At 39.6% G+C, this 12321-nt stretch overlaps 1 non-coding gene across 1 annotated transcript; it reads left to right on the top strand.

Annotated features, from left to right (window-relative positions):
• The first annotated feature begins 4575 nt into the window (after positions 1-4575).
• Positions 4576-4657, top strand: Trnas-uga. Its single transcript has one exon. It is a non-coding gene; the product is annotated as a tRNA-Ser (tRNA).
• Positions 4658-12321: the final 7664 nt, after the last annotated feature.

Raw genomic sequence — 12321 nt, 5'->3', positions numbered from 1 at the left:
AGTTGAAGTGAAGATGATTGGTACGAAACTCATTGAAACGTTTCCACAAGACGACGCCACCACTCGGCTGATTAAGTAAGAAGATTTTATCAAGGGTCTACACTGTGTACCAGAATGGTATTCAACACATTTCTATTCCGTTCGCGGATTATTCGTTGGTTATAAATATTGTTGTATAAGGAAACGACGACACTGAAAAATTGTACTCGACCGGGACACGAAGCCGGATTTCCCGTTTAACACGAGCGATCGCCTTATGCGCTTTGGCTATCCTGCACGACACCACGGCCATACACAAACTTCCATATGCTGTCGTTCCTGCGTCACAACCTGCACTTGCACACACGATACGCAATTTTGGAATTGAAAGTCGCTGCCTGGTATCGACGGATAAATTTAATAGTACAGTGCCAAGCATGTCCGAAGGAATATTGTATTGTTCGTCTTAACGACACAGGCACTGCAGTATCGTAAATGATGTTGGGACTTCAGTTCGAGGACTGGTTTGAGCCAGCTCGCTGCGCTACTCTGTCCTGTGAAAGACTAATCACACCTCCTACCAACTGCACCGGATGTTGCACCACACGAAATTACGCTCGCCCGCACGGCAGTGGGTTCTTTGGTTTGATCCGGGAGGAACTATAACATATAAAATATTAGTTCACTTTATTACTATATAGATACGAAGATTTATTTAACTTTGTACTATCCATTTCCACAGAAAGGTTCCTAGTATTTACAACTGTCTCTGAATATTGAAGTTTCACTTGATACAGACAAATTTACAAGACTTTTCATTTGAAGAATAACTGACATAATGTTCACATTAATTTCCGCCTAAGACATTTAAAGCACTGGTAGCCTATCTGAGATGATGCTGTCGTCCTTATCGTTAACTGCGAACTGGTCTGATTGTTTCTCTTCTCAGCCGAAGGTAGATTATCTGTTGCAGTGGCGTAGGGAAGCTATAGGAGGCTGTAACGATAAATCGGTTTCTTTTCCTATGTATGTCACATGATTCTTAAAGTTGTGTATATTTTGTATTATAAATACTATTAGGAATCTGCAATTGAATGATCTTTTAAACGCTTGGCCTGAGAAGTTAAACTTAATGTATACATCAGTATTTGCGACAAAAATCAACAATATGCTATCTTTCAATTTTTGTAGGTTGTTCATCACATGTTTCTGTACACTGTTTTTTTTTCTTCTGCTTCAGCTCTCTCCTGCCTTGGCCACTGCTTATGTAAAAATGTATAATTTTTGTTTAATAATAATTGCATTAACTGGAAATGGTGTACGTGTGTTTATTTTAAGAGTAATAATCATCATTTTCACAGCCGAGAAATCGGAGCTTCCAGTTTCTGTAAGTACGTTTAACGCTTTCCGGTAGAACAGTTTGCCGTGCGAAATGGCCACGAGGTTTGAGCCGCCATGTCACGGATTGCGCGGCCCCTCCCGCCGGAGGTTCGAGTCCTCCCTCGGGCATCGGTGTGTTTCTTGTTCTTAGCATAAGTTAGTTTAAGTAGTGCGTAAGTCTAGTGACCGATGACCTCAGCAGTTCGGTCCCTTAGGAATTCACACACATTTGAACATTTCATAACAGTTTGCCAAAGAAAAATTATCTACCATTTTCTACATCTCATGCAGATCGCTACTAACGGTAGCAAACCTTTTCAGAGCCTGCAGCTGTTACTTCACTACGAAGTGCAATGGTTAAGAGTGAATAGAGTTAGCTCACCCGTATTAATATTCACGCAATCGCGTGAAATTGCGATCCTCTTATAGCGGCAGCGACGTATGAGTCTACAAATCGTCATTGTCAGATAATTTTCCTTTACCAATGCAACACTTCGTCTCGGTCGGAGTGGGAGAGTTATAAAGTGTCTCTACACTGGCGTTTCTTATACGCAGGTTTGGCGTGTAGCGACTATACTCTTCTGTGGTTTCGGTGCGAGGTGCCAACCTTGCTTTGGCACTCCGTTATCTAATTCCCACAGAATCACCTGATTTAATTCGACTACCCTCCATTATCATTGTTTTCAGTTGTTGATATTCATCGTACAGCCTTTTTTCAGTACATTGTCTATTCAACTGATATTCAAAGTCCTTTGCAGTCGCTGAAAGAACTACAAGTTCTTTCACGAAACTCACAGTTTTAATTTCTTCTCCGTGAACTTTAATTCTCTCTCCAAATGTCTCCTTGGTTCCTTTAACTGGTTGTTCAGTGTGCAGGTGGAATAACATCTGTATAACCACGATTTCATGGATTTTACACGAGACGTTCATTGGAGGAAGTAAAAGGATGTTGATTAGTGGTGAAAGATTGACGCTCCTAAAAGCGCTTCGACTATGATTCACGAAATAAAATAAAGATATAGATCAGTCAGAATTTTCGTATCGTTGTATGTATTTCGAAAGCAGCATCTCTACTGATATCGCTATTAATACTATTAAAGGGTAAACAGAGCAGCACCATCCCAAGGAATGAGGAACGGTTTAAACTATATCGTCCTGGTCTCCACACCAAAGACTCTAGTCTACATCCATGGGAACATCAGTCCTTTGTGTCTCTCGTCAGTTCCTTCCATCCATCACCCTCCCTCCACATCCCCCCCTCCCCCCCCCCCCCCCCCCCATGGGCACACTTCATTTTTCACACTTCTCTCCATTATGAAATATACTGTCCCTTGCACTCATTGATCCCTGAGGATCTGTCCTATCGACCTATCGAGGAAAGTTGTGCCGTAATATTAGGTATTACACGCTAAAAGTAACAGTTGCATTTTTCGAGGGAGGTACCGACGTCAGTTGCAATTCGGCACTGAAATAATTCAGTAGCGAAAGTTGAAAATTTCGCATCGTTTCCTGTATTCCTGTAAGAGGTTCAGTGCTTATTGTGCATCTGCGCTGAGGATATCATAGCAGTCAAGCTTAAAGATGCATGTGAGGTACATTCGGACAGTACAGACACCACACGTATACATTATGCAATCATTTTATTACTTGTGCAGCAAAATAACTGATGATGTTTGAAATAAAAAGAATGTAACTAAAATGAAAACTGGCAACATCAACAAGAGTATTTCTGAAAAAAGAGACTTGTATGTCCTACAGTACGAACTAATATTACTCTTCGTGACTGCAATGAAGGCACCCCTAAAACAGTAGAAACGAAATGATAAGTGTCACTACAAAAGTTAAACATCTTCCCATAACCATAACGTAACGAAATTACAATGTTTGCACCTGATAGCACAGAATGTGAACTCTAACACAGAAGACCGTAATAATGCGCTAGTGTACGTGTTGGAACATCAACACTGGTGCACTATCTACTGTATTTTCAGATTCAATAAGAAGTGATCTTCCGGTGACGGCAGAAGTTTTGCATCATATATCAGCCAGGAAATTCCTTAAATGTTTTGGTATTTCAGAAACAAAATAACCAGATAAAGAGTTCTAAACATAAGTTATTTATGTGTAGAAGAACAGAATTCTATATTCTCTGTATTTAGCGAATCAATATAAATTCACAATTCTCATGAAGAAAAACAAAAAAAGCTGAGGTTTTAATATTGGTGAAGGTTACTGAAGAGTATCGGTCATGTTATGCCAAAGGAACCATCCTGGCATTTCAGCAGTTTCGAGAAACTGCGGGGAACCTAAATATGGATGGTCGAAGGGGGAAAACAATTCGGGCTTTCCCGAATAAATATCCATTGTTTTTACCACCAAGGCATCTCGCATTTGCCTGAAGTGATTTGGGACAATTTCAGTACAAAATAAGAGAAATAAAAGAACAATTTGAAATAATCTTCCGGATTACATTACTCTTGTACAAGCGTTTTTAACTTTAGCAGCTGAAACGACCTCAGAAAAAAGTAATCTATATTACTTGTCTGGAAAAAAAATAGTGTGACAATAAGACACCCCTATGGGTGAAGATGAGCGTGAAAAACGCTGACGTGAAAGCCATACTCAGGAACACCTGAAGAAAATTCAGCTACATTTGATATATAGATGACATTATTTCTATAAAAATTCTGTGAGAGCAAGATAATCCTACCACCTATAGAGGGGGTGGGGGGAGGGAGACATGAGATTAGGTGACATGTAAAAATTTCAGAAAACGACCTGTACTGTAAAAGTATGAAAAGCGTGAAATATGTGTAATGTATGACTACGTGAGCATATCTGCGTGCAAGAAGTACGTAGATAAAAATGGATGCTATGACCTTCTTGTAGAATCTATGCAGGCATGAAGGAGTGATGGGACAGAAGAAGAAACAATACGAAGAAAAGGTGAAAAATGTCGTTTGAATGGAAAGAGAGAAGTTGCGGGGGGACATCGGAATATTTATCGACCTTCTTTCTGGCCGCTATTTTCTCCTTAGATTCCTCCAGTGACGTCAAAAAAGCATTAATAAACCGTTGACACCAACATATGTCTTAACGTATCGCGTTTAATGCGATCGATATTGCCTAAAGCCACGCGACCGTTCCCTCCCGTCTCCCTTAACACTAGCGCACTATACACGTGTGGTGGCTCACAAGGCGCCGTCACACACCGCAGCTGCGGTGTCCGAGCGGTTAAGGAGTTGGACTTGAAATCCAATGGGTTCTACCCGCACAGGTTCGAATCCTGTCCGCAGCGAAAATTTTAAATTATTTGCTTGGACACCGCGGGTCACTACTTTGAGCGCATTAATGATATGATCAACGGATCATAGTTTCCACACATAGTATCGATACAGAAAACCGTTGCTGTAAATGTCGACAATTGAAGCTATATTCCCGAGACCCACGATTATAATCACATTATAATAAGCAGTGAGGCTTATTTACTGAAAGTATATCTTGCATTCACTGATAATGTGGTTTTATTTCAACGAGTGTCGCCTGAGGTCGAAATTCGACCAACTGAGTACTGGACCTGATCTGTGATCAAAAATGTCGTCTTTCTCGAAGTGACACACTCCACGCAAAACTCTGAAACTTCAGTATCAGAAATACCCCATAGCAAATGCAGCATTGTAGCTGTGAGTCTTCTTGAAATAATTCTTTTATTTCTCTTTAATTGTTCGTCCATTTGAAGTGAGTCCTTGACGCAGTGCGTTGAAAAATAACTAATGTCGACGCAATGTGAATGCCGTTGTATCACGTAAAGGAACATCAGATTCTAAATGATTTGCATTACTAAATCTGGAATGAAAATTCATCAAACCGCAATTATAACTCTCAAAATTATTTGAAATTATGTTCAGTGCATATTTAAATGTATGTTTAAAAACAACAATGGGATTATCCTTATCAGTGTTTATATTCTTTTTATTACTTTGTCTACGTAAAAATTGGGTCTCTCTATGTCTCCATCTTTCATTCCGACTCGTTAGTGTTCTTCTTCGAAGCATAGTCTAAAACAGTTGTAGTTCCCGCGTAACAGTTCCGTTTCAGCCGCGCTCGCGAGTGGCCACTGTTAACTGTTGCGCTGCACTTCAGTGTTTACATCGCTGTACTTGTGCTTCACCGAGTGCCGTCCGTCCGTTAATCTCCGTGTCCGTTCCTGTTCCTTGTCATCTGATCGCTCTTTCTGGTCTTGCTGCTGCTACTTGGAATTTCGGTTGTTTAACCGAAATTGCTTCGCTGGATTAACCATGGCTACAAACCTGAGGAAGAATACTCTGGTATTTGCTTTTGACAAAGAATCCCGTCCTGTTCAGCCGACATCCCTGGAAATAGATGACTGGATTACACAGGTAATTGGTCTAAATTCTGAAACCGTTCATACCTGGCAACTGGATCAGGAAAAATACTGTGTTTTTGTCAAGTTAATCAGTGCTTCAACTGTTGATAAAGTGTTACGAAAGTAGGGCTGTGAAGTAGATTTTGTGCATAGAAATGGTTATAAAAGTAAGGTTTCCATCTATAGAGCGGACATTCATTACAAAACCGTTCGTGTCTTGAATCTCCCCATTGAAATTGAAAATGATAAGATTAAGGAAGCTCTTTTAAACTACGGAGACGTTAAATCAATTGCAAATGAAAGATGGTCGCCTCGCTTTAAACTGCAGTGTTTTAACGGGGTCCGCTGTGTAGAGATGGACGTTAAGACGAATATTCCGTCTCACATAACTGTTTGTGGGTATAAGGCACAAATTGTTTATACAGGTCAGGAAGCTACATGTCATATATGTAACGAAACCGGCCACTTCAGACAGGAATGTCCGCGGCGAACTGTTGTGCTTAAAAGTAATTTGATACAGCGTCAGAAGCTTATCCTAAATGATCTGTTACCAAAGAGTAGCCCGGAACAACTGGTTGAGGATGTTAACGCAGCGAGACAAGCTGATGTCTCTCTTCACGATAACAGTCAATTTCCCCCGTTAACAACAAAAGGAAACCCCGTTGCCACTACTCGTGAAACTGAAATGCAACCGAAAAAACGACCTCTGGAGATAACTGATAGTTGTTCAGAGGACGAGCTGTCTTGTCCCACTCCCTCACTTCGCAAGCAAAAACAGTGCGATGAGAACGCAGAGGAACCAGAAGGCAAAATGCGAATGGAAACTAATGAACAGAAAGATAGTACACATACGGTACCAGAAAATGAAAGGGGTGTAAGCAGCATTAATTTGCAAGAAACAACAGGTGCAGTAGCCGATTGCAAAGATCAGAATCTATCTGTTAATAAACAAATTCAGGGAGAGGATGCAAAACTGCGGTCACCATTTGTTTCCCTCGATCAGAAAGTGAGTGAAATTAATAAAGAACGAGGAAGTGGTGGCCAAACTGAAATCACGGCCAACACCTCAGGGCAGGCGCCTGCAACCGAAATTGCTAAAGCGTCTGTTGCTGCTCCAGATAAGCCGCGAAGTAAAATACCGACACAACCAAATGAGAATGTAGCTCGTAACCAAGGGAAGGGAAAATCCAGTAGGGGCGACCCAAGCCCAAAGAATGTTCAGTCCGAAACGGTCGTACACGAATCACTGGAGGAAAAATCAGAAAGTTTACCAGGAAATCAGTCTGCTTGCGATACAAGAGAAAACATCAGAAGTAGAAAAAAACGGGACAGTAACTAATAAACTGATTGAAGTGTTATTCCATGTTCAGCCTTCCGAGAAAACTGTTACAGCTTAACTGAACCCTGAACCACAGTAAACTACATTAGTTCAACAAAACAACTACATAGTGACAGCACAATGACGCAATCTTATTCTGTCACCACTATAAACATAAACAAAATCACGACCGGTTTGAAATTATCGGCCCTTAAGGAATTTTTGTACGAACCCGCGACTGATATTGCCCTGTTACAAGAAGTTCTAATTTCGGATTTGGTAATTCCCGGTTTTGTCAGTTACATAAATGTGTCTCCCGAAACAAGTGTTGGAACAGCTATTTTGGTAAGGGAAGGGATTACAGTAAGCGAGGTGGAACGACTGGAATCCGGAAGGGGAATAGGACTAAATGTCTATGATGTGACTATCATCACCTTGTACGCCCCTTCAGGAAGTTCTCATCGAGCTGACAGGGCACGTTTCTTCAAAGATTACTTGATATACTTGTTAAGGAAATCACCAAGACAGTTATTACTTGGAGGTGATTTTAATTGTGTTTTAAATCGAAAAGATCAGTTACCTAATTTTAATTTCTCAAGTGAACTAAAACAATTAGTTACTGGTTTAGAATTAAAGGATATATGGGAAATCAAATACCCCTCCACTGTTGAGTTCACTTATGTCACGGCAACATCACGTAGCAGGATTGATAGACTATATATTTCTAAAAATCTTGTAACTTCCGTGACAAAAGTAGAAACCATTCCTACGTACTTTTCAGACCATTCAAGTGTCTTAGCTTGCATAAATCTAACAAGACAGCCGGTTCGCCGATTCAAGAATCAGTGGAATTTGAACACTTCCTTGTTAGTTAATCATGATTTAGAAGATCTGATTAAAGAAACATGGGCAATATGCCTGCGAGCCCGTAGTAGATATGCCACTGCTATTGACTGGTGGGTTAAAATGGCAAAGCCAAAGTTGAGGAAAGTTCTTATTCAATACAGTGCCCAGAGCGCAAGGGAAATGAAATGCACTATAGAGTATTACTATTCCGGTTTGAGAGATCTATATGATCAAGCCTCAGCAGGTTCCTCACTTCGGATAGCAGACATAAAAAAAGTCAAAGCCAAGTTACTTAATATCAAGAGAAGTCAAATGGAAGGGTTGAAAATAAAATCGAAGGCAAATTCGGTGTCAGCAGATGAAACTACTTCCCTATATCATTTAGTGAAGCATACGAAAAACGGGAGAAGGACTTTTATTGAAGAAATTCGAACAAAACACGGTACGATTCTCAGAACCCAGCAGGATATCATGGACGAGATTTATCGCTATTATTGCGAGTTATATTCTGTACATCAAAGTAGTGATGTTTCCTTGGAAGAATTCCTTGACATCCTAGCTCCACAGCTGACAGAAGATGACAACGAAAATTTTCTCGAGGTTGTCAGTGAAGAAGACGTGTATGAGACTCTGTGCGCCCCGCCACCAAAAAAATCCCCAGGACCGGATGGTCTGCCAGCAGAGTTTTACATTCGTTACTGGCCAATAGTAGGTGCGAAAATCACGGACATTGTAAATGAGGTTATTCAGGGTAAAATGATTCCGGCTGAGTTTAAGGAGAGTAAAATTGTTCTGGTGCCAAAAAATAATGGAAACAAAGATTTAAATAATTTTCGTCCAATTTCACTGCTGAATTCTGATTATAAATTAATAGCTAGAATAATAAACAAGAGAATTTCATGCCTTACAGACAAAATTATTAGTCAACATCAGAACTGTGCGCAAGGCAGAACCATTTTTCAAAATCTAGCGGAATTCAGGGATATCATTGCAATAACTTCTGTAACAAACATGAAGTGTGCTTTATTGTTTTTAGAGTTTTATAAGGCGTTCGATGTAGTAAACCATGAATATCTTCTACAGACATTGAAGAAAATAGGTTTCAACGATAGGGTTATACAGTTGATTAAGAACATAGCAACTGGAATAAATGCTAAAATAGCGGTGATTTGTCAACAATCCAGGCCGATGCAAATACAACGAGGTGTTCCTCAAGGAAGTCCTCTGTCCATGTCGCTCTTCGCAATTTCGCTGGAACCTTTCCTCCGACATGTCCATGCTACATTAAAAGGCTTAACATTATCAGGAAACAAAACAGTTATAAGAGCCTATGCTGACGATATAGGGGTCATTATAAGGAATAATGACGAGGTAACCACGCTAGCAACAGTGATTGATTCGTACTGTAGAGCATCTGGAGCCAATGCAAACGGAAAAAAAAGTAAGATGTTAAATCTCAGAGGTATTGATAATATCAACGTCGAGTGGGCAAAATTAGTGCGACAACATAAAACACTTGGGATCACCTTGACAGCATGCCCTATGAAAATGACGGCTTTAAATTGGAAAGTTGCAGCAGATAAAGTGCAAGGAGCCATTGTAGAGAATTTAACTCGATATATGAACCAAGTTCAAAGAACACAGTATATCAACTCATGCATCCTTGCTAAGGCTTATTATACTGCCCAGCTGTTTCCAATACCGAGAATGATAGCGAGAAGAATAATGTCCAAAATCACAAAATTTTTGTGGAGAGGTGAAGTGTTCAGAGTACCTGCTAAAGTAGCCAGTTTAGATCCTAAAAATGGTGGACTAGGATTAACTGATATAACGGATAAAGCCTCTGCTCTTTTTATCAAAAGGCAAGTTAATTTAATAAGAGACTCGCGAGAAAGCATAACCAGCCAACTTTTCGAGATCATTAAACCTCCAAGCCTGCTTCCCCCGATTGACGTGCAGAATATCAACAGTCGCTTACAGCACGTGAGGATTTTCTATGTTGAGTTTAGTTATGTCAGTGTCGAACTCAGGCAGTCCCGACACTTAACATCGAGAGCCATAATGCGGGAACGAAAGAAAAGCGAAGGAAGAAACAAAATAGAACGACAGTTTCCAAACATTGAGTGGACTGAGATTTGGAAAAACATTAGTTCTAATGTGCTCACGTCTAATATAAAAACGTCATGGTACAAGACAGTTAACAACATAGTTAGCACCAATGAAAGACTGCACGCAATCGGACTCTGTGAAACAAATTTATGTCAACAATGCCATCTAGTTGACACAGTAATTCATCGATATACTTGCAGTGGTCACATGAATAGTTGGAAGTGGATCCGGGAGCAAATAGCTCTGATTACAAGAACATCCCCTGAGTATATATCGCTGTCATTGATACACAGGCCTGAAGTACGCTATTTCCCAGAAGCAAAAAATAACGCTGTGTACTGGTAGCTGGGAAATTTTGTTAACTACGTCCTTAACAAATTAGGATCCGATAGCATCATAGAGTTCAAGGTACACATGCTGTGTGAGTTCCACAAAATTAGAAGCTATTCGAATCACAAGAAAAAGTTCGGTAATATGCTAAAAATTGTATTTGAAAGAATGGGCATTGGTTAATATAAAAAAGAAGACTGTGTTGACAGTGATGTATTGTAGTTACCTTAAGGATACTATTTAAGATTTTACAGTATATTTATGATGTGTGCTTTCTCTACTTCAGAGAGTAGTTTTTTGAAATTTATAAGCTAATGTACAGAACTTATGTGACATTGAGATTGTGCGTCTAATAGTGCCAAACACAAAACATGAAAGGTGCATTATTGGCTTATACTATAAATTTGGAAATAGACAGTTTTTACAGAAATCTCCTTATCGATTGGTTAAAACCATAAGATTCTATCCGATAAATGCAATATTCAATGGCTGACACATTGCCCTGTTCATTTTTGCAGTGAAAGACTGATTATATAGATCTGATCACTTCAAATACTTAGATTCAATTAATGTCCAGAAAGTGTAGTTGGAAGGCTAGTGCCGGCCGAAGTGGCCGTGCGGTTAAAGGCGCTGCAGTCTGTAACCGCAAGACCGCTACGATCGCAGGTTCGAATCCTGCCTCGGGCATGGATGTTTGTAATGGCCTTAGGTTAGTTAGGTTTAACTAGTTCTAAGTTCTAGGGGACTAATGACCTCAGCAGTTGAGTCCCATAGTGCTCAGAGCCATTTTGGAAGGCTAGTCAACTTTATTATGTATCTCCTTTCCGCCATTCTCAAGTATTTATGTTTAATTTAATTCTTTCTGGTGATTTAGTCAGTAACACAATCTTCTGTTGTCTTTCCTTAATGTCAGCGCAATTGAAATGATCAAACCGCTTTGTTTAAATAACTTCATGTATGTATAACTTAGTATGTATTTGCAATGTGTAACATTGTTTTTTTAATAAAGGTTTTATAAAAAAAAAAAAAAGAAAAGCGGTTAAGGAGTTGGACTTGAAATCCAATGGGTTCTACCCGCACAGGTTCGAATTCTGTCCGCAGCGAAAATTTTAAATTATTTGCTTGGACACCGCGGGTCACTACTTTGAGCGCATTAATGATATGATCAACGGATCATAGTTTCCACACATAGTATCGATACAGAAAACCGTTGCTATAAATGTCGACAATTGAAGCTATATTCCCGAGACCTACGATTATAATCACATTATAATAAGCAGTGAGGCTTATTTACTGAAAGTATATCTTGCATTCACTGATAATGTGGTTTTATTTCAACGAGTGTCGCCTGAGGTCGAAATTCGACCAACTGAGTACTGGACCTGATCTGTGATCAAAAATGTCGTCTTTCTCGAAGTGACACACTCCACGCAAAACTCTGAAACTTCAGTATCAGAAATACCCCATAGCAAATGCAGCATTGTAGCTGTGAGTCTTCTTGAAATAATTCTTTTATTTCTCTTTAATTGTTCGTCCATTTGAAGTGAGTCCTTGACGCAGTGCGTTGAAAAATAACTAATGTCGACGCAATGTGAATGCCGTTGTATCACGTAAAGGAACATCAGATTCTAAATGATTTGCATTACTAAATCTGGAATGAAAATTCATCAAACCGCAATTATAACTCTCAAAATTATTTGAAATTATGTTCAGTGCATATTTAAATGTATGTTTAAAAACAACAATGGGATTATCCTTATCAGTGTTTATATTCTTTTTATTACTTTGTCTACGTAAAAATTGGGTCTCTCTATGTCTCCATCTTTCATTCCGACTCGTTAGTGTTCTTCTTCGAAGCATCGTCTAAAACAATTGTAGTTCACGCGTAATGAGGAAAGCCGTAGCTATTCGAAATGAAGAATTTGAAAATTAGGAACACTTCAGATTTTGTGGCGGCGGCGGCAACCGAACT

Source organism: Schistocerca piceifrons, chromosome 4, assembly GCF_021461385.2.
Source record: "Schistocerca piceifrons isolate TAMUIC-IGC-003096 chromosome 4, iqSchPice1.1, whole genome shotgun sequence".
NCBI classification, from domain to species: Eukaryota; Metazoa; Arthropoda; class Insecta; order Orthoptera; family Acrididae; genus Schistocerca; species Schistocerca piceifrons.
This window is presented reverse-complemented; position numbering and strand designations above follow the sequence as displayed.